The sequence below is a fragment of the Hylobates moloch genome, unplaced genomic scaffold (assembly GCF_009828535.3).
Source record: "Hylobates moloch isolate HMO894 unplaced genomic scaffold, HMol_V3 SCAFFOLD_3, whole genome shotgun sequence".
In the NCBI taxonomy this organism is placed as follows: Eukaryota; Metazoa; Chordata; class Mammalia; order Primates; family Hylobatidae; genus Hylobates; species Hylobates moloch.
Window position 1 is genome coordinate 21,924,001 of NW_026652278.1, and position 21,065 is coordinate 21,945,065.

The following is a 21,065-nucleotide window of genomic DNA, read 5'->3' on the forward strand; positions in this document are numbered from 1 at the left end:
ATCTTCAAAGTGAATCCCTAGTCACCTTTAAGTGGCTTCAGGTACTTACTTTGGGTGAACTTCTAGTAAGTATAGAAGACTGGTACGTTTTCCTTTTTTTAGGCTTCCAGTTTATTGAGTCAGAGATTTAAAGCTCTACCCAAAACCAAGAGACTCCAAGTGTCAAATCGTCAAATGAAAGAATTTTCTTGAAGTTTCAGCCAATTCTTCCCCCAAAATGTAGGAGGACTGAATATTTCTGAGTTTGGAATCTGCCTAGAATCTTACCCGGGCACCTCAGTTGCAGGTTGTCTCCCTGCCACAACAGCTTCCTCAGTGGAATTCTGGGTTGAAGAGAGAATAAGGAAATTAATACCAAACTATTAATTTCATGTGCCCTGTTGAAATGCGGAAGCTGATTGTCCATACTGATGCCATCGTCACTGACTACATTAAAGTTTCTATACAAATTCAGTAAGCATTTTGATGCCAGCTAGGCAGTGAGAGACATGTGCTAGGGATACCAAGCTGAATGAGCAGATGCCCCTGCCGCAGAGAGCCCACGTGGAAGTCAGTGGTCCAAACAGTAAGAGTCTGAAACTGTTTTTAAATAGGTCCTTTTCACTCTACAGGAAATGGGAATCTCTGGACAGGGAAAAATCTCTGCTAGACCATACTATTTGTGTACCACCAGATGCTTCATACCTCCCCACCTCCATTTCAGGAGCTCCATGGCCCAAACGTGATTTGCCACATCTGTCCCTCAGATGTGGGGTTTTCATTTGCCCTAGCTCAATTTTCAGTAACGACACTGAATGCACCTTTGCCTTCTTATGCTCTACTCCAAAACAGGAAATTGTCCCTGCCTTCTTAGAAAATGGAGATCAATCAAGGATGCTCCAAATCATTTTAGGATTTTTCAGGCTATTTGTTTAAGGAAAGCAATGCAACTTAAGATATATCAGCATCTTATCCAGCCACCGGTGCTAGGCACTACAGTGTGTGTGGAAGTGAATTTCCCATGAACCTCACGAGGTTTAAGCCTCAGAGCCCTGCACTTCATGGCATTGGGAGGGCCCCTAATAACGTCCTATGGTCATTCTGTATTCTTCTGTATAAAATGTGCTTCCCAAATTATACATGCTTCTGATCCCACAAAACCTGAATCTACATTTGAGTATGTTTTAAAAACAAGTCAATAAGAGATCGCCTCTGTCCTTAAAGAGCTTAATTTTAGCAAGTGAAAGCAGAAAAATAACATAAATGCAACCAAACAAGGGGGCCCACAAATACAAGGTATTTTCCCACTGACTTTAATGTTTGTGTTCAATTTGGATCTATCAATGCTTAGAGATGTGGTTTAAATGATCAATATCTTATTTCTTAATTTAACTATAACATATATTTGAATTAAATGTTCTCTAATATATTGATCTAGAAATATTACTTTTTCTACACTCATTTTACAGAACAATTTTATTCAAATTTTTCATATGGGACTTTGACGTCAGTGTCTTAATCATCTCTAGGCTCCCTTCTTGAATCATCTGACAAAGTTTTCTTATACACCTTATTCACGGCTGACTAACTTGTTTCAACTATAACACGTTTTGATTTCAGGCACAGTTCTGTCACTGGAAATTTTATCCCATGCCACTAGAACTCAATAGCATAATATATGTTTCTCATTTTTCCTGTAGATATATATTTGAGACTCTTGCAGCTTATAGTGACTATGTATCCTTTCAAAAATGACTTTTAATTTTTTTAAATAATGATATTCATCATTTGCAATGGTGAAGTCTTTGCACCCAGAAATACTCACTAAAGCTGTGCTTAATTCCTGCTTCTGTCAGATGAAATTATCTAGCATTGATTAAGGTTGTTGCAGGTTCTCAGTTCTGGGTGTACATTGGAATCACCTAGAGTGTATTTAAAACACACTGATGCCTGGATACACTCCCAGAGATTCTGATTTACTGATCTGGGATACAGTCCAGGCATTGGAAGATTTTTAAGTTCTCTAGGTGATCCCATTGTGCAACCAAGGTCGAGAGCCACTATCTTCCCCTAAACAATCCTTTATTATTCAAAATGAAGTGACTGGGAGAAGGACAGGTCTCTTAACATGAGAGACCTTCATAAGGACTCAAATATGAAATAACTGCCCCTTTTCTAAGTAATAATTTAGAGAAATTTAAATGTCATGTACATAAGTACAGAGGGATAATTCATATGTAAGTATTAAATGTATGTATATATATGCAATTACTTTTTAATATAATGAATTTTTCTGTTTTAAAAGTTAGACTTGCTCACTGCATACAAGTTAGAAAAGATTAGACTTTGTGTATCGTTTGAGGAGTCAAAGACATAAAGAACTCAGATATGACTTCAGGAAAAACCAACATCAATGGATTCACCTGGATAAAGAGTGAGAATTTATGTAAGCAGACGTAGGAAGGGGGAAAGGTGTACCAAGCAAAGAAAATAATAAATGTAACACTCAGGGTCTTCAAAAGCATGGTATATTGAGGTGGCAGTAAGTCTTTTAAAAAATAAATGTTTTCTTACGGGTAAAGCTATATGTCTGGCTACTAGAGATGACCAACACTTCAAGACTTCTTATTTGCTAGGTTTCAGCATGGAAGGATAGGCTAACATCTGAAAATGACCATACGATCATGGAATGTGCTATTTACTACTTTACCACATCATAAATGCAATTTCTTGACTGAGCAGGGCTGAGCTCATGAGTACTGTCTTCCTTTGGCTGTTGGGGTATTTGACATTCTTCCCTCTTTCTGCCGCTTTATTTTGGTTTGTAAGACCAACTGGCAGCAAATTGATATAAGCAAGAGCTGATGATCCTAAATATCTAAACTGAGAAAGTCACATCAAGCTTAGTCACTCCTAATCTGACAGCAGATGTTTCTGGTTGAAATTCATTGAGAAAGAAGAAGAAAAAAAGAAAACAAATGCTATCTAAGATCCATGTATTGATTTTCTTTTTAAAGCATAAAGACAAGAAATTAAATAAGGATAAAAGTGGATGTGGCTCATGATGAATCTTGGTTTCCAACCCAGTTGGCTTTTTCACAAGGGGCAGGATTCAATCTTTGAAGAGATAAAGCCTGTAATAGAAAGGTAATGAACATTTGTAATCCATTTCCCATTTTTTAAAGTCTTTTTTCAGTCTTACATAATATTCTCATAGTTGTGAGACAATCACTCAAGTATTGTTATTCTCATTTCCAGAAAGAGAGGTCAGAGAAAGCCAGTAACCTTCACGAGGTCACTTGCCCAAGGTCATAAAGCAGGAAAAGACCCAAGTCTCTCAACTGTCAGTTCTGTGCTTGTCTATGAGAAAGAAAAAACACTTTTTATATAAGGAACACAAGCCTCTTTAAATTACCAGGCCCAGAGAGGCATTGGAATGAAAAAGAACAGTCACATCACTCCTGGCTTGTGAAAAACCGTTACCTCTTGAAGCCACTTGCTATGTGGGGTCTAGGCTAACTGATGCCAAATAGCTATAAAATGCCATACATTGGACCCCATAACTCTTACCCTATAGTTCAGCAATGTATAGTTCATTGCTAATCAATGTTATTTCTGTAAACCAATGATAATACCTTGTGGACAACTTTTATGGATTTTGTAATTAACCCTTTCCTGATTTGTCACTTCTTTAAAAACTTGAGCCTCTCCTTTGGCAACTTGGAAGTGTGCCCTAAACAGCTATTCTCAATCTTGACCCAAACAAACTCTCTATAGTAATTTTGCCTCAGCTTCCTCCTTTATATTCATACCCACCACCCGTATTAGATCCCCACTGTATGTGTTTTCTTTCTACTAGTAGTGCTAATTTAATAGATACCTAGAAATATCACTGGTTATAAGGGTAAGAAAATGTAGAAATGGATTATTATCCATAAGTTAAGAAGTTTTTCCGTATTTTAAAAATTATGTATACTTATGAAAAAATGTCAGAAAAAATGCAGAACACAAACTCAAATTACTCTAGTTCTATTAGTAATATATTTTCACTCAACAATTTTTTTGTATATCCTTAAGTCTTTTTTCTACTTAAAATTGTTATTTTTTTAATGTGAAATGCTATGTTGTTTTACCTTTAAGATAGCATAAGCCTTTCTCCTTGTTTTCACAGATTTCATGAATATTTAGTAGCTCTCATTTATGAAATGTCCACCATATTTCAGCCACAGTGCTAGCCTTCAGTAGATACTGTGATGACCTTATTAGGCAACAGTTTTTATACCCATGTTACAGATAAACATAAGCAGGAAAGCAACTCTGCCCAGGCCATGTAATCTAGAATGGGCGGTTGTGGAATCCCTCCCCCGTGGGGGCTGTTAATCCCTCTCTGCTACACAATTTATAATCGAGTGGATGTTCCCTGGTTTATTCCCACACAGTTGGACATTTAGGTTGTTTCTAATTTTGTCTGTTACAAATAATATTGAGAAAAAATATTTTATGACCACTCATACATTCTCACTACTAATATTAAATAAATATTTCCTTAGCATAAATCTTAGAAATGGAATTCCTAGGTCAGAGAACATAAACAATTTAATATGATTTAATTGCCATTCTCTACCTCCCCCTCCCCTAAAGCAGTGTTACAACAGCAAGACATAGAATCAACCTAGGCAGGTGCCCATCACCAGTGGACTGGATAAAGAAAACATGGTACATATACAGTATGGAATACTATGCAGCCATAAAAAAGAACAAAATTATTTCCTTTGCAGCCACATGGATGCACTTGGAGGCCATTATCCTAAGCAAACTAACACAGGAACAGAAAAGCAAACACTGCATATTCTCACTTATAAGTAAGTGAGAGCTAAACATTGACTACACACAGTCATAAAGATAGGAATAGATACTGGGGACTTCAAGAGGGAGGCAAGGGTTGAAAATCTACCTATTGGGTATTATGCTCACTACCTGGGTGACAGTATCATTTATACACCAAATCTCAGGGACACACAATTTACCCATGTAACAAACCTGCATATGTACCCTCTGAACCTAAAATAAAGTTAAATAATATCCATTTGTGCTCCCAGTTGGGAGTCAGAGTGCCTATCCCACAGTGCTTCTGTCCACATCAACATTTAGGTTAATATCTCCTTACCTTTTCCCTTTGTTAAATTACAGGTGAAAAATATTAACTATTTTTATTTTATTTTTTATTTATTTATTTATTTTTTGAGACGGAGTCTCACTGTGTTGCCAGGCTGGAGTACAGTGTGGTGTGATCTTGGCTCACTGCAACCTTCACCTCCCAGGTTCAAGGATTCTCCTGCCTCAGCCTCCCGAGTAGCTGGGACTACAGGCACATGCCACCATGCCCAGCTAATTTTTGCATTTTTAGTAGAGATGGGGTTTCACCATGTTGGCCAGGATGGTCTCAATCTGTTGACCTTGTGATCTGCCTGCCTCGGCCTCCCAAAGTGCTGGGATTACAGGTATGAGCCACTGTACCCAGCCTAACTATTTATTTTAAACAGAAATATTCTGACACATTTTGGAAGATATAAGTTGTCAGTGCCAGTCCTTGACTTTCCCTTCCACATATACTTCTACCTCTTTTACTTAAGAATTTTCTCTTTACTTTTCCTAACGTCATGGACAACAATTGTTCACTAGTACACTATTTGCAAGGCTTTATGCTTGATATGATTTGGGCACAACTTGGGGGTATACAGTACTACCACCAACCTGTAAGAGCTTAATGTTTACTAGACACAAAAGAAAAAAAAAAAAGAAAAAAAAAAAAACAACTAACAAAACAATTGCCCAGTGAGTTCTTAGTATTCAGAGGAAGGAGAGATCAGAGATTTCTATCCCTTCTCTCTCCTCTCTTTCTCTGACAAGGGCAAATTTTCTACTCTCCATACCCTCCAGTCCCTCCCCCGTGGGATTCCAAAATAGCTTCCAAAATAGCTGAGTCATGTTCCTGAATAATTATAAAGCAGGTGCCAAATCCTAGCATCTATACACACATCTATATGCTTTTAATTAGGGGAGGGAGTGAGGGTGGTAGAGGTAGCTGGGAGGTCTGCTTATCATTCAGAGATTCTGGGAAACTTATAATAAATGCTATTCACTATGAGAGTTTATTACGATAAATGCAGAAGCTTTCCCCAGTGATGTGTAGCCCTTAAGAAGTGCAGATTATACCAAATTCAATTGCAAATTGGAAAGTGTCTATTAGACCACAGGAGAAAAAAGTACACTGAGGATGTGTTTTCCTGACTTGTTATTACTGAAAGCAAGGACAGCAAGTGGGGATATTAGGATGATTTAGCATCCCAGGGCAACCTCAAGATGATCAGTACCCTGTACTTTTACAAGGCCATGGTTTCATACACATAAAAGGACAGCTGAAAAAGAGGAACTGCCCAAATGCAGTGCTGTCAGTTACTTTGCTGTCATTTGGATGGTGATAGGGTGAGGGAGGAGGATGGAGTCACTCAGAGTAGAAATGGGGAGACCAAGAAGAGCATCCAGGGGCTGTTGCTGCACTAGGGGTTGAGGGGGCCTATGTGGATTGGGTTTAAGAGTCAGGGGTCATGGCTTGAGGTGAAGGGAGAGGAGATCCTGTAGGATTCTAAGCAGGATGAGGAAGAGATGGAGACAGGAAAGTAAGCCCTTTGTTTGGGACCCCAGGTACCCATCACCATATCTGGCATAGGCTTATCCCATTTATAATTCTTCTACCCCTCATCCCTTAGTTACAAACTTTCACTCATCCTTCATGCAGCACATGGCTTAAAACTCTCTTCCTCAAAGAAGCCTTTTCTGACCCCCTCAGGGACAGATTTGCTAAGCTTAGTAGGTCCCTCCTAGGTTGCCATATTTCCATTGCCATCATAGCATGTTTCACTTTATGTCTTTTCTCCCCTACAGACGGTACGTCCAAAAGGGGCAAGAGAGTCTTATAGGATACTGCTGTGTCCCCAGGGTGAGCACAGTGCCCCACCCCAAAGGCCTTAAAACACATAAGGGTTGAGTGAGTAGAGTGGTCCATGCAGCTCAGTCATCCTCTCTCTAATTGATCTTTGTGATGACAAGGCTGTGAGCAGCACAAGGGGAAGATTTTGTTGGACCGATTTCCATATCCCGGGTCCTAGTATTCTGCCTGGGACCTAGTAGGTGCTCACTGGTATTTGTTGAACAAGACAACTGGTGGAAGCCAGTGCCAGGCACAGGAAAGTGGCACATTCAAGCAGTTGGCTTGACCTTCTTTTCCTTTACAATTCAAAATCCAGGTTTGTCTAAAGCAAAGGCCTCAACGTAGTTGGTGCCCTGTTTACTAGTTCTGATGAAGTCAATGGAAATTGGAAGGTGACCCAACAAGATGTTTGAAACTAGACATCATTATAAAAATAACATTCCCTTCAGCAAAACTGTGCCATGATTGATTTTTCACAACTTTCCTGTTTTGCAGAGAAAAATGTAATGCTAAGCAAAAATGGTTTTATTTGTATATCCATTCTAGCTTTGTTTGATTATATGATTGAAAGTCCAATTCTTATCCGTTTATGGCTAAAGCCTGGATTCTAGTCGGTGATATGATCAATATTATATAGAGAACTCAGGATAATGTAAAAATCTAGAGAAAAGCTAATGCAAGCTAATAAATTTACATCACTAAGGAGCTGAAATTTTTAGCTCTTTATTAAACAAACAAAAGAAGGGCCCTTATATCTTCACAAAATTTAATGTGAGTCAGACCCGAGTTAATGATCTACACATTAGCCAAGGTTTGGACATGAGATGCAACATCTGCTATGCCTAAAAGTAATTGTATACTCAGAAATGTGCCTAATTAGCTAACGGATGGGTCTCTGGCATTGACATTTCCAAGGATAAATCCTAAAAGGGAAATAAGAAGTCCATTGGGAAGGAAGAATGTACAATTACATAATGTAAAAAAAACATACTTAGATCAAACTCCTTTAAGCATGAGCCATAATCCTATGTGCTTGAATTTTGGTTTGTTTTCATTTTTTAGTTATGTTTATTATTTTTAAGGATATAATTAATTTGTACATTCTTATACAAATTCAAACAAATAATCCTACAAGAAGGATCCCTTTTGCCACACAAATTTCACAGTCTTCTCTAGATATAACAACTCTATTCAGTTTGCTGGACATATGTCTGGATTTTGTTCTATATATTTACATATATGTGTTTAAATTTAAAATTATATATTTTTGTTTTGTTTGCTTGTTTTACACAAATGGGATTATATCATGGGATTATATCGAATATTGTTTTGCAAATTGTTTTTACAAATGAAATATGTCTTAGAGATCTTTCTATTTTAATGAATACACATTATCTCATTCTTTTTCATTGTTGCATAATATTTCATAGTATAGATGTGGTATATTTCATTTAACTGTGCCTTACTAACGGACATTTTGTTGTGTTCAATTTGTCACTATAACGTGCAACATTGCAATGATTATTCTTTCTGTACACATGGAAATACTTTTTAGGAAAAATCCTTATAGTAAGAATTGCTAAATAAGAGGCTATGCGTACATTTCGATAAACATTTAAATTTTTTGCCAGAAGAGTCGGTATCAATATCAGCACCAACAGTAAATAGAACCTTTCATCATCATCTTCTTTCATTTTCCTTCTTCTTCCTCCTCATCTTCTATATTTATGGGGGAAAAACTGATTTTTCACTGTTTATTTTATATTTCTCTTTTTGCATCTTTTTATATGTTATTGGCCATTTGCATTTCTTATTCTGTAAATAGCCTGCTCATATTCCTTTCTCTCTTTATCTTTTTTCCTTATTGGTAATGGAAACTCTAAATATTTCAGTCTACTAGATTGAAAGAAAATAGTTGCAACATATGTTATTGCCTTTAAACTTGATATCTTTTGTCAGATAATTTATATAGAGTCAAATTAATCAACTTCTTTGTCTAACTTAAAATCTTCTCTGCTCCAATATTTATTTCTAATTTTTTTCTTTATTTTCTTATTTTATAATAATGCTTTTCACCTTTAAAAAATAAATATGGATCTAACTTAATTTTTTTTCTCAGATTGCTACCCAGTTGCCTCCAGCTCTTTCTTCAATTACAGAAAATGTTATTTCTAACATGCATTTATATCTGGTTTATCTTCAGATTCTTTTGAGTTCTACTGATTTTTTAATCTATTTTATTTCCTATTCATGTCCTATTCATCACTATAGCTTTCTAGTATATTTTGTTGTCTAATAAGACATGTCCCCATCATTTTTTCTAAAAATTGATTTATTCTTATATATTTTCTGTTCTGTAATAATTTGAGAATCAATTTGATAGGTTCCATAGAAATTTGATTAGGATTGCACTGAACTTAGATTTATGAAGGATTTATTGAGTCTTCTCAACCATAAATATACTTATTTTATCAAATCTTTTTTTACATCCCTCAGTAAATGTTATGGTTTTCTTCATATTCATATTAGAAAATTTTATTTTATAACTATCACTGTTGTATAGATAGATGATAGGAAGATAGAATCTGCCATGTTGCTGAATTTTCTTAAGAGTTCAAATAGAAAATTCAAGGAAGACTGCCTGACAAACTACTTAGATTTTTATATAAATCCAAATGATATTGACAGTATCTCTTTCCTATTAGTGGCCACTATATATTTTCCATATCTTATTGCATTGTCTAGGACCTCCATTATTATGTTGAATAGTAGCAATCATAACAGCCATAGTTCTCTTGTTCTGGATTTTAATAGGAATGCTTCTAATATTTTAACATTAAGTGATATGTGTGCTGAAGGGACGTGTTCATATAGTTTGTATCCCACAAGTGAAAGCAAACTTTTGTGTGTGTGTGAAGCAGCTTCAATCTCACAGTGTTGGAAAAGACTTACTTGTGGAAGGTTTCCCCATCTTCAATAAATATTGGAGCAGAGAAGATGCTCCCCCAGGAGCATCTTGAGAAAGGAGCCCTAGTTAGCATTTTCTATCAATCACTTTTTCATGTTCCACATTGTTCTCCCATTAACCCAAGGACATAAAAATTCCTCACCTTTGATTAAAATCAACCAAAATTGGTCTTATATGTGTCAATTCTGTCTCAATTCTGTCACCATGCAACTCTGCCCAACATATTCACTGCTGCCCAAAGTGCCTGAAAGTCATCATTGCAACAGCCCATCTAGGCAGCACCATTCCTAGTCCCGTGAAAATCACTCTTTGCTATTGTAATGACTCTTATTTTGGGGCCTTTTAAAATAACTCTCCTGACATACATCCAGATGGACCTAATGGATATCTGGTTAGGACCTCTTCTGTCCAGAGCTCATCACTCCAGGCAGTTAGCTTTGATGTGTGCATGACCTAATATTTCAGAGGTTGTCTATCAGGATAAGTTATTCTGGACTCGTTTAGTATCATTTACTGTATGCCTAGTACTGTACTAGAATATTTAGTGAATAACAAAAGCATAAAAGATACTGGCTTTTTCCTACAATTTTTCTACAATTTCTCACATTGTAATTGATTCACAAATATAAACAAGACCTGTTTCCACGTCTGAAAAATTATTCTTGGAGGAGGGGCATTCTTAAATTGGGGCCTAACAGACATAGATCAGTATAGTAGGTCTAGAAATATGTTTTGTTTTGGACTGATGCATCATGATTAGTAGGTCCATCTTGGATGCAATCAGAATTGGGATACATATTATTGTATTTCTCTCTATATTGAAGCCCTTGCTTCATAATTAGACACTAAGTCACCATCATCTCCTTTTCACTCATATTCTGACAAGTGCCAAGCCTGCCTCATGTATCTCCATAGGAAGTCCATTCCTATAACCACATTTACCTCCACCTGGAGTATTGTAAGTATTTAGCCTCACCTGGAGTATCCCTATCTAAGTGGCCTTCACACCTCCAATTTCTCATCCCCCAATCAGTTATATCACTGTGATAGCTACCATCGCAATCTTACAGAGAAGCTTCAAGCATGCCAATCCTATCCTCAGAAACGTAATGGTTCCCTATTGCCTACAAACTTAAGTCCAGACTTTTTACACGAATGTTTAAGATGCTGGATGACCTTTCCTACCTCTTTACCAAGCAGTGGGTTTTCCATAATCCAACCACATGTAACTGCACAACCTAAGTCCTTACCTTTGCTTATACTGTTACATCTCCTGGAATATCCTCCTCTCCTTATTCCAAGGCCTTAGTCCAATACCAAAACATTTCCTGCATTATTTCCATCTCTCATTAATTCTATCTTCCTCTGGACTTTTCAGTCCTCTTAAACTATGTGTGGCAATTAAATCACACTGCTGTTTTATATATATGTAGCCCTTTTTTTACCCTTCTCTACTAGATAGATTGTAAATCCTCTGAATAAGGTGTTGTGGGCTACATCATTACTATATTTTCTTAGGATGATCACAGTGCCTAGAATATAGGGCCTGTGTGAATTTCTTCCACATTGAATGGATCATGCAGATAAACTGAGATAACCAAAGATTATAAGGCTACCCTTGATTGGAGTAATTTCTATTCACGATATTTTGCATTTGTGGCCCAAAAGAGTACATATAAGCCAGCTTTAGGCACTGAGTAAACCGAAGTAGCAATTGTCAACTTTTTTCTCTTCCCTAGAATATTTACAATGTTGCCCTACTCACTTGCTGTTAAATACCAAGAGGGAAATGGTTAGAACAGATTTCTGAGCCTATTGATTTTCTTCACACATTTATGAGCAAAAAGTTAGAAAGAAATTCACAGCAGAAGTGCATTTAGAGAAGGCTAAGAGCAGCAGAAAACCAGATGACACATCCTGGAATGGGAGCAATCAAGGTTCTATTCAATCCTTTCCTTCTACCCTCTGCATCAGAATATTTCCCCCTTTGAAACTTCTGCACAGGTGTATTGAATTCACACTGATCCACCAAAAAACAAGAAAAAAAATTGTTTTTATGTCAACAGCATCCAGAAATTTCAGCAAATTATTTAAGATGTAAAGATTAAAAATAATCCACTAAGGATTATCTCCTACTAACAGGAAAGTGATGATACTTTTCAGCTGCAAATAATCTGTTGATCTAACTAACTGTAAAACTGTAGAAAATATAATCTGTTTGTAGAAAAAAAATTGTCCCTAGTGCTGTGCCAGGTAATGGGAAGGCATATGCCTAGACCAGGAGTCAGCAAACTTGCTGTAAAGGGTTAGGTAGTAAATATTACAGATAGTAAATCTCTGTTGCAACTACTCAACTTGGCCTTGTAGCCAGAAAGCAAATTATATAAACAAATGGTCATGTCTGTGTTCCAATTAAACTTTATTGACAAAACAGGTAGTTGGCTTGCAGCCATAATTTACCCAGGGCTACACCATATGTTCTTTGATTACAGTGATCACATCTTTCTTAGTAACCATTGCATCTTCCATGTCCAGTTTAGTGCCTGACTTTAGTGACTACAAATTTAAAAAAATTAATTTTACAAAAGTATATTTTCTGTCCCCAGAGTGCTTACTATCTAATTTTTATTGTAAGACAAAACAGGAAAATGTAGAGTAAGAAAATTTCAAAGATTGTAAACATGAGATTGGCTCCTAGACTTACCATAAACTCTAATAAGGGTTTATATTTCAACTAATCCTATCTCCATATCTCAAGAAGTCAGTTTTCATAACTATTGAAAATGGATTTAGGGTTAGAATTAGTTATAAAACTGCTACAATCCATGGCTTTTCAGGTTGCTTTTCTGAAGCTCAGCTTAGGTCAGAAAACCAAAAAGAGGCCCCATAAGGTTCACAAGATAGAGACTGAGGTAGGCCCCTCTCTTTTCACCTTTACCTGCTATTTATAACACATTAATTTCTCTCAGAACATGGAAGGGTCAGACTCCATTACCACCATCAGCAAAGTCCTTAAGAAGGGCTAAATAAGGGAGATATAGCAAGAAAGCAGGCATATTCAGAAAGACAGGATTATTTGATATGGAATTCTTTCCCTAGCCAACACAGGTCATCTCCTGGGGGCCTATAGCTGGATCTTGGTTTAAGATAAGTTGATGACTGGTATATAAATTAGAATTCCAAAAGTAAGCAGATAGTATACTCAGGATAATTCAAGGATAGTTTATTTACAAGGTGTGGATAGCATATAGGGAAGCCACAAGGGATGATAATATCCCAGGGTTAATAAGAGCAGAGACATCATCACCCCTAAGCCCAAAAGGACGAGGGGAGGAAGAGTTGTGGGAATCCTGAAGAAGAGAGTCATCTTGAACACCCAGATTATCATGTGAGGGACAATGACCTTGTGTTGAGGGACATGGCCAGCCACAGGTAACCTCGCAGGGAGGGAAAAGGAATGTAATTCTCCATTCTCATTTCCCTTCCTCTCTTTGATGTCCTGCCAGGGCTCCTGTTTGGTTGAACCAAACCAGGTCCCAGGGGCCAGGAAGCCTGTTGGCATGGTCCACATTGGTCAGCCTCCAAGGACAGGGAGCAGGGTGGAGAAGGTTGAGAGCAGTTCTGGAGCAACAAACAGAAGATGTCCAGCACAACCAGAGCCCTACAGAGCTGATAGCTCATTACCCCAAGGCTGTCTGTTGAGGGTTGTTAGGTACATTGGGATGACATCAATTGATCATCCACACACTCCCATTTTTCTCCTGAATGAGATTTTCACCACTGTCTACAAGGAAATGAATTGAGCAATTTTCTGTTCCCTGCAATGTAAGGAGATCTCTTGCCAATCACTCTCATTTACCAGATGGTAGGTGATACCGTGAGGTCTGTTTGACTCCTTCTAAGGCAAACAGCCAGGTAGACAGGGCGTTGGGGTCAGGAGCCCTAGTTCTCAGCAGTGGCTCTGCCCCTAGGTGACCACAGGGAGGTCACTTCTCCTGGGGCTTAGTTTCGCTTTCCTAATTTAAAACATAAAGTGACTGGATCTGATGATCTGTGATCAGATCTTTTAACCTAGCATTCTATTGAAATCATTTAAAATTTTGTAAAAAAAAAAAAAAAAAAAAAGTGTTTGTGCACATGAGCATTTTCCTATCATAATAATAACAGCTCCTTCTTATCAAGCACTTACTACTCAGTAGGCATTTAAGCACTGTGCTTAGCTTGTTCTCTCTCCCCATCTCTTCCCTTCCATTTTCTCCCAAAAAAGTATATTTAAATCCTCACAATAATCAGTGCAGCACTTGAGTCTTTTTTTCTTGTTTATCCTTCAGTGACTTGCCCAAAATGCATGGTTAGTAAGTGGTAGAACGAGAATTCTCACCACTCTCTAATCCTCAAGATCATGGCCCACTTTCTCCCTGCTCTTGTCTCACTTCCCTAGCTCAGGCACACATAGCTAAAGATCCCAAGTGTGTATTACCTACTCCTACAGGACAGGCCTCAGGGCAACACTGGAGGACCATTTCCCAGAGGGAAAAGGTTTGGGAGTTTGGGTATTGAGGTCCACAAGAATGACTCGCAGCTTAGGAGAGGTTAGGGAAAAAGAATTCTGGACTAGGACCATCAAGTCCTGTGGAGGCCTGGGGGTGAGAGAGCTAAATACCAGAGCAGGCCTGAAGGCCAAGGAGACTTTGATGCAGAGCAGGAGTGCTTCCTCTCACCTTTTTAGATGGTTTTTTTTTTTTTTTTTCCTGTAAATAGCCTATAAACTTCATTGCAATCTGAAGAAGCATTTACCCATTCTCTCCATAGAAGCCTCAGAAAGCTCTGAAGCAGCAGCTTCTCTATCCTACCAAACTTTCCAGAGACCTCAGGCAACAGAAGATTGGGGTTCTTAGTTCCTTGTGATCTGGTATATCTAAGCAAATTGAGCCACCAGAGCCCATGCTGGGATTGCTACTGATTGTTCTGCCACCATCTGGAGAGCCTCTCTGCCATGTCTTGGCTGCCCTTTGAAAGCCAAGCTTTTCTGTTGCTTATTCCAAAAGGAGCCAATGTCTAAAGAGCAACTGTAAGGCCAAGATGCCCCATCTGTGAAGCTCCCAAGGTAGTCTGAGGCTAAGAGTGCTTTTCTGACCCATTCTCTGAGCTTCCAGTGGGCGAGAATCCTCTGAGCCAACACGCAGCCATCCTGATAGCCTGGTCAGTGAATGGCACCTACCAGGAGATGCCAGGGACACAATTCCCCTGAAAAGAAAGGATTTGCTGGCCTCTCTCTGCAAGAGAAATGGGGGCTTTGGAGTTCATCGATGCTGCATCTCAGAATGGATTACTCTACTGGGCATAGGCAGCAAGTAAGCCAGGGTTATTCCTCTTTACTGGCAGGAGCCATACCAACAGAAAACCTTGGCAGCCCCATTTGACCTGGATCGTGAATTTGAAATTCTCTGCATGGCCTAGCAAGGCCTCTAGATCCCACTTTGTTCTGCCAGAATCCTTTCCTTGGCCTCATCAATCCATGTAATCCCTTCCTTATTATCTGGCTACACTGATGGTTTTAGCGTAGGTTGCCTCTGAGCTGCCTGAAACCTGCAGTCTGTTACCACTGCTGTTGCCAGAAATCTCAGCCCAGTATCCAAGGCCTAAGGGACTCTGGGGCCCTCCATCCAGGCACCAGGATGGAAAGGACCACTTGGTCTGGCTGTTCTTGACTCAAAGAAATGTGAAGATCTTTTTAAAGTAGCCTATAAGTGATATAAGATGATAAGATGGTTGATGCTGTATGTTGATCTGCCCCTTGTCTGTCCTCACAGCCTGTGCTGACATGTCAGCAAGAGATACATTTTCCTTCTGCTGGTTTGCTGATTCTCCCAGCTTCCCATCACTGACAATCACTCCAAAATAGCTGGAACTTCATTTCCTCTTTAAACTGTGACACCTGGCTCTTTGGATTGCTTTCATGAATGGGATTTCACAGATGAAGAAACTGAGTTACAGGGAGACCAAGCAAGCCATTAAAGGTAACAGAGCTTGTCAGTGGAAGAGCTGAAATTCAGGGAAGGAAATAAGACTGGACACATCTCTTACTGCGTGGTGGGCATGGGACTAGGCCTCTTACACATCCCCTTTAATTAATTGCTAACCCATACTGGATATGGACATTGTTCTCATTATTGCTGCCACCTGTGAGAACTCCTAGTCCCAGCCTTCATGGAGTTTGCAGCCTGATGTTCTTTCGTGATACCACAGTGACTTAGGTTTATTCTACCCATTTTGAAGAACTGTTCCTTTCATATTCTCTTCTTCTAAAGCTTTCCTCTTATTTAGAAATTGAAATCCATGGATGACTAAACTTGCATTTTATTTCTTCTTGCCAAAGCAAAATTGAATCAGAAACTCATGAAATTCATCATTAACCAGGTTCCTTTTAGTTTGTCCCTTAAACCAACTTTGACCATCCACTCTGTAAAAGGCAACAATAGGCATCTGAGAGAAGAGGTTCTGTCTGCTAGAAAGTAAGTTAGAAAGTAGATGGAAAAAGACCCAGAAATTCTACTCCTGCAAGAACTCTTGCATATGGGAACCTGGAGAGAGAGAGTTTTAAGAATGATCAACAAAGCTTGATCATGATATATTTTTTACATGGAACAACCCAAATATATCAATAATAGAATGGACACATAGAGTGTGGGATAGTCATACATGTAATCCTATCCAGTAGGGACAATGTGTGAACTCCAAGTCAAGGCATCTCTGAAGATCAACCCCAAAACATAATATAGAGCCACAGAAGTCACAAGAGAATGCAAGTCATATGTCCATTTATATGACACTGAAAAATGAAAAACTAAATGAAATAACATCACATGTTCAGTGTGTAGGTTGTGAAACTATGAGGCGAGTAAGGGCATGTTACCTCCACTCATCAGGATGATCTTTGGGCCTGGGGATGTGCAGAAGGGTTTGACTGAGAAGGGACCAGAAGGTCCTTTTCAGGTAAACGTTCTATGTCCTCATTTGGAAAGTGGGAACCAGGTAGTCTTTCTTGTGCTTCTTCTTTAAAGTGTATAGATGTTTTCTGTAGATCCTTTCATATGTGTGTGTCTCTATATACCCTAGAATGTAAACTTCATGGGGGTAGAGTTTTGCCTGTTTTATGTATTGCCAGGTTATTAACACCTTCAAGGGGACATTACAGATAGCTGACATTCAATACCTATTTTTGAATCAGTGAATGAATTTCAGCCTCTCTTTGAAAGATTAACAAGAATGTGTATTAAATTCTCCCTGTGAATCCACTGTGTTTTCCCTTTGCATTAAGTTAAAATTCAGACACACTTCCACCTTAACTTCATTTTGAGCTTCTGCTGGCTGTGGTTCCAAGCCACAGCCTTAGATTTCAGTTTCTCTCTTCCTCTTTCCTCCACACAACCCTAACTCCTGTAAGACTTCAACAAGGAGTAAGGTGCCCAGAAAGAGAATTTGCAACCTTAAAATTCCTCTTTAAAATTTAGAATAAAATATAGAAGCAAATCAAAACTTCACAATTTTATCTTATTTGTGAGCTTGGGTTTTTAAAATAAGGACCCCTCCTTTCTAAATCAGACTGCATTTGTGTTATGAGAAAAATATGATTGGAAAAAGAAATCCCATAAACAGAGAAAACAGATATTCAAGGCGCAAAACACAAAAATCCTAGCCCCTCTTCTGAGTATATCTTTTAAACCCGAAATGCTACATCCTATTGAATTGCTTCCAATTAGGAAATTAGAATCGGTGCCCAGAAAAACTGACTTAAAGTTCTTTCAAAATTGAGATTCACCTGGTCTCCACCCTGGGTTCAAATGAAATTGGCTCTCTTGGTCCTGTCTCCCTATGCACACAGAATTCACACCAGTCTCTGGTGGGTGTCACCAGTGTGGGTGGAGGACAGTGGACACGGGCAGCTGCCCCTGTTGCAGTGATTACTTCTATGAGGTTTGCCCTGTGCCCTCCCTAGTAGAATGTGGGCCATGGGTGAAAATTAAACAGCCTGGATTAGGCCTCATCCTACCTTTCCCCAATGCCATGTAGAACTTACAATGATGTTTTGGGTGTCACCTGGAGAGAATATTGTCAAGAAGAGACCTTCAGAATGTCTAACAGACTTAACCCTGTGATCAGCAAAAAAAGCTATAAAAACAGAGGGAGAAAATCAAAAAAGAAGGTCAGGGCATGTAAGCAGAGAGAGAGTCTCAGGACAGAATTCAATGAAGATAGACAGGTGGTCCAAAAAGCCTCTTTTGAAAGAATAGACAAAACTGAAAATAGGAGGGTGGAGTCAAGATGGCCAAATAGGAACAGTTCCGGTCTACAGCTCCCAGCCTGAGCGACACAGAAGACGGGTGATTTCTGCATTTCTGTTTGAGGTACCGGTTTCATCTCACTAGGGAGTGCCAACAGTGGGTGCAGGACAGTCAGTGAAGCACACTGTGTGCCAGCCAAAGCAGGGTGAGGCATTGCCTCACACGGGAAGTGCAAGGGGTCAGGGAGTTCCCTTTCCTAGTCAAAGAAAGGGGTAACAGACGGCACCTGGAAAATCAGGTCAGTCCCACCCTAATACTGCGCTTTTCCAATGGGCCTGGAAAACGGCACACTAGGAGATGGTGTCCCGCACCTGGCTTGGAGGGACCTATGCCCACGGAGTCTCACTGATTGCTAGCACAGCAGTCTGAGATCAAACTGCAAGGCAGCAGCCAGGCTGGGGGAGGGGCGTCTGCCATTCCCCAGGCTTGCTTAGGTAAACAAAGCAGCCAGGAAGCTCAAACTGGGTGGAGCCCACCACAGCTCAAGGAGGCCTGCCTGCCTCTGTAGGCTCCACCTCTGGGGGCAGGGCACAGACAAACAAAAATTCAGCAGGAACCTCTGCAGACTTTAATGTCCCTGTCTGACTGACAGCTTTGAAGAGAGTAGTGGTTCTCCCAGCACACAGCTGGAGATCTGAGAACGGACAGACTGCCTCCTAAAGTGGGTCTCTCACCCCCGAGCAGCCTAACTACGAGGCACCCCCCAGTAGGGACAGACAGACACCTCACTCGGCCGGGTACTCCTCTGAGGCAAAACTTCCAGAGGAACTATCAGACAGCTGAATTTGTGGTCTCACGAAAATCTGCTGTTCTGCAGCCACCACTGCTGACACCCAGCCAAACAGGGTCTGGAGTGGACCTCGAGTAAACTCCAACAGACCTGCAGCTGAGGGTCCTGCCTGGTAGAAGGAAAACTAACAAATAGAAAGGACATCCACACCAAAAACCCATCTGTACATCACCATCATCAAAGACCAAAAGTAGATAAAACCACAAAGATGGGGAAAAAACAGAGCACCTCTCCTCCTCCAAAGGATCGCAGTTCCTCACCAGCAACGGAACAAAGCTGGATAGAGAATGACTGACGAGTTGAGAGAAGAAGACTTCAGACGATCAAACTACTCCGAGCTACAGGAGGAGATTCAAAACAATAGCAAAGAAGTTAAAAACTTTGAAAAAAAATTAGACGAATGGATAACTAGAATAACCAATGGAGAGAAGGGCTTAAAGGAGCTGATGGAGCTGAAAGCCAAGTATCAAGAACTACGCAAAGATTGCAAAAGCCTCAGTAGCCGATGCAATCAACTGGAAGAAAGGGTATTGCTGATGGAAGATGAAATGAATGAAATGAAGAGAGAAGGGATGTTTAGAGAAAAAAGAATAAAAAGAAATTAATAAAGCCTCTAAGAAATTTGGGACTATGTGAAAAGACCAAACCTACGTCTGATTGGTGTACCTGAAAATGACAGGGAGAATGGAATCAAGTTGGAAAACACTCTGCAAGATATTATCCAGGAGAACTTCCCCAATCTAGCAAGGCAGGCCAACATTCAGGTTCAGGAAATACAGAGAACACCACAAAGATACTCCTCAAGAAGAGCAACTCCAAGACACATAATTGTCAGATTCACCAAAGTTGAAATGAAGGAAAAAATGTTAAGGGCAGCCAGAGAGAAAGGTCGGGTTACCCACAAAGGGAAGCCCATCAGACTAACAGCTGATCTCTCAGCAGAAACTCTACAAGCCAGAAGAGAGTGGGGGCTGATATTCAACAATCTTAAAGAAAAGAATTTTCAACCCAGAATTTCATATCCAGCCAAACTGAGCTTCATAAGTGAAGGAGAAATAAAATACCTTACAGAGAAGCAAATGCTGAGTGATTTTGTCACCACCAGTCCTGCCCTAAAAGAGCTCCTGAAGGAAGCACTAAACATGGAAAGGAACAACAGGTACCAGCCCCTGCAAAAACATGCCAAATTGTAAAGACCATCAAGGCTAGGAAGAAACTGCATCAACTAATGAGCAAAATAACCAACTAACATCATAATGACAGGATCAGATTCACACATAACAATATTAACTTTAAATGTAAATGGGCTAAATGCTCCAATTAAAAGACACAGACTGGCAAACTGCATAAGGAGTCAGGACCCATCAGTGTGCTGTATTCAGGAAACCCATCTCATGTGCAGAGACACACATAGACTCAAAATAAAGGGGTGGAGGAAGATCTGCCAAGCAAATGGAAAACAAAAAAAGGCACGGGTTGCAATCCTAGTCTCTGATAAAATGGACTTTAAACCAACAAAGATCAGAAGAGACAAAGAAGGCCATTACATAATGGTAAAGGGATCAATTCAACAAGAAGAGCTAACTATCCTAAATATATATGCACCCAACACAGGAGCACCCAGATTCATAAAACAAGTCCTGAGTGACCTACAAAGGGACTTAAACTCCCACACAATAATAATGGGAGCTTTTAACACCCCACTGTCAACATTAGACAGATCAATGAGATAGAAAGTTAACAAGGATACCCAGGAATTGAACTCAGCTCTGCACAAAGTGGACCTAATAGACATCTACAGAACTCTCCACCCCAAATCAACAGAATATACATTTTCTTCAGCACCACACCACACCTGTTCCAAAATTGACCACATAGTTGGAAGTAAAGCTCTCCTCAGCAAATGTAAAAGAACAGAAATTATAACAAACTGTCTCTCAGACCACAGTGCAATCAAACTAGAACTCAGGATTAAGAAACTCACTCAAAACC

At 39.4% G+C, this 21,065-nt stretch overlaps 1 pseudogene; it reads left to right on the plus strand.

The window, feature by feature from the left end:
• The first annotated feature begins 385 nt into the window (after nucleotides 1–385).
• Nucleotides 386–21,065, plus strand: part of LOC116480558 (small ribosomal subunit protein eS6-like) — a 49,276-nt pseudogene continuing 28,596 nt past the window's right edge.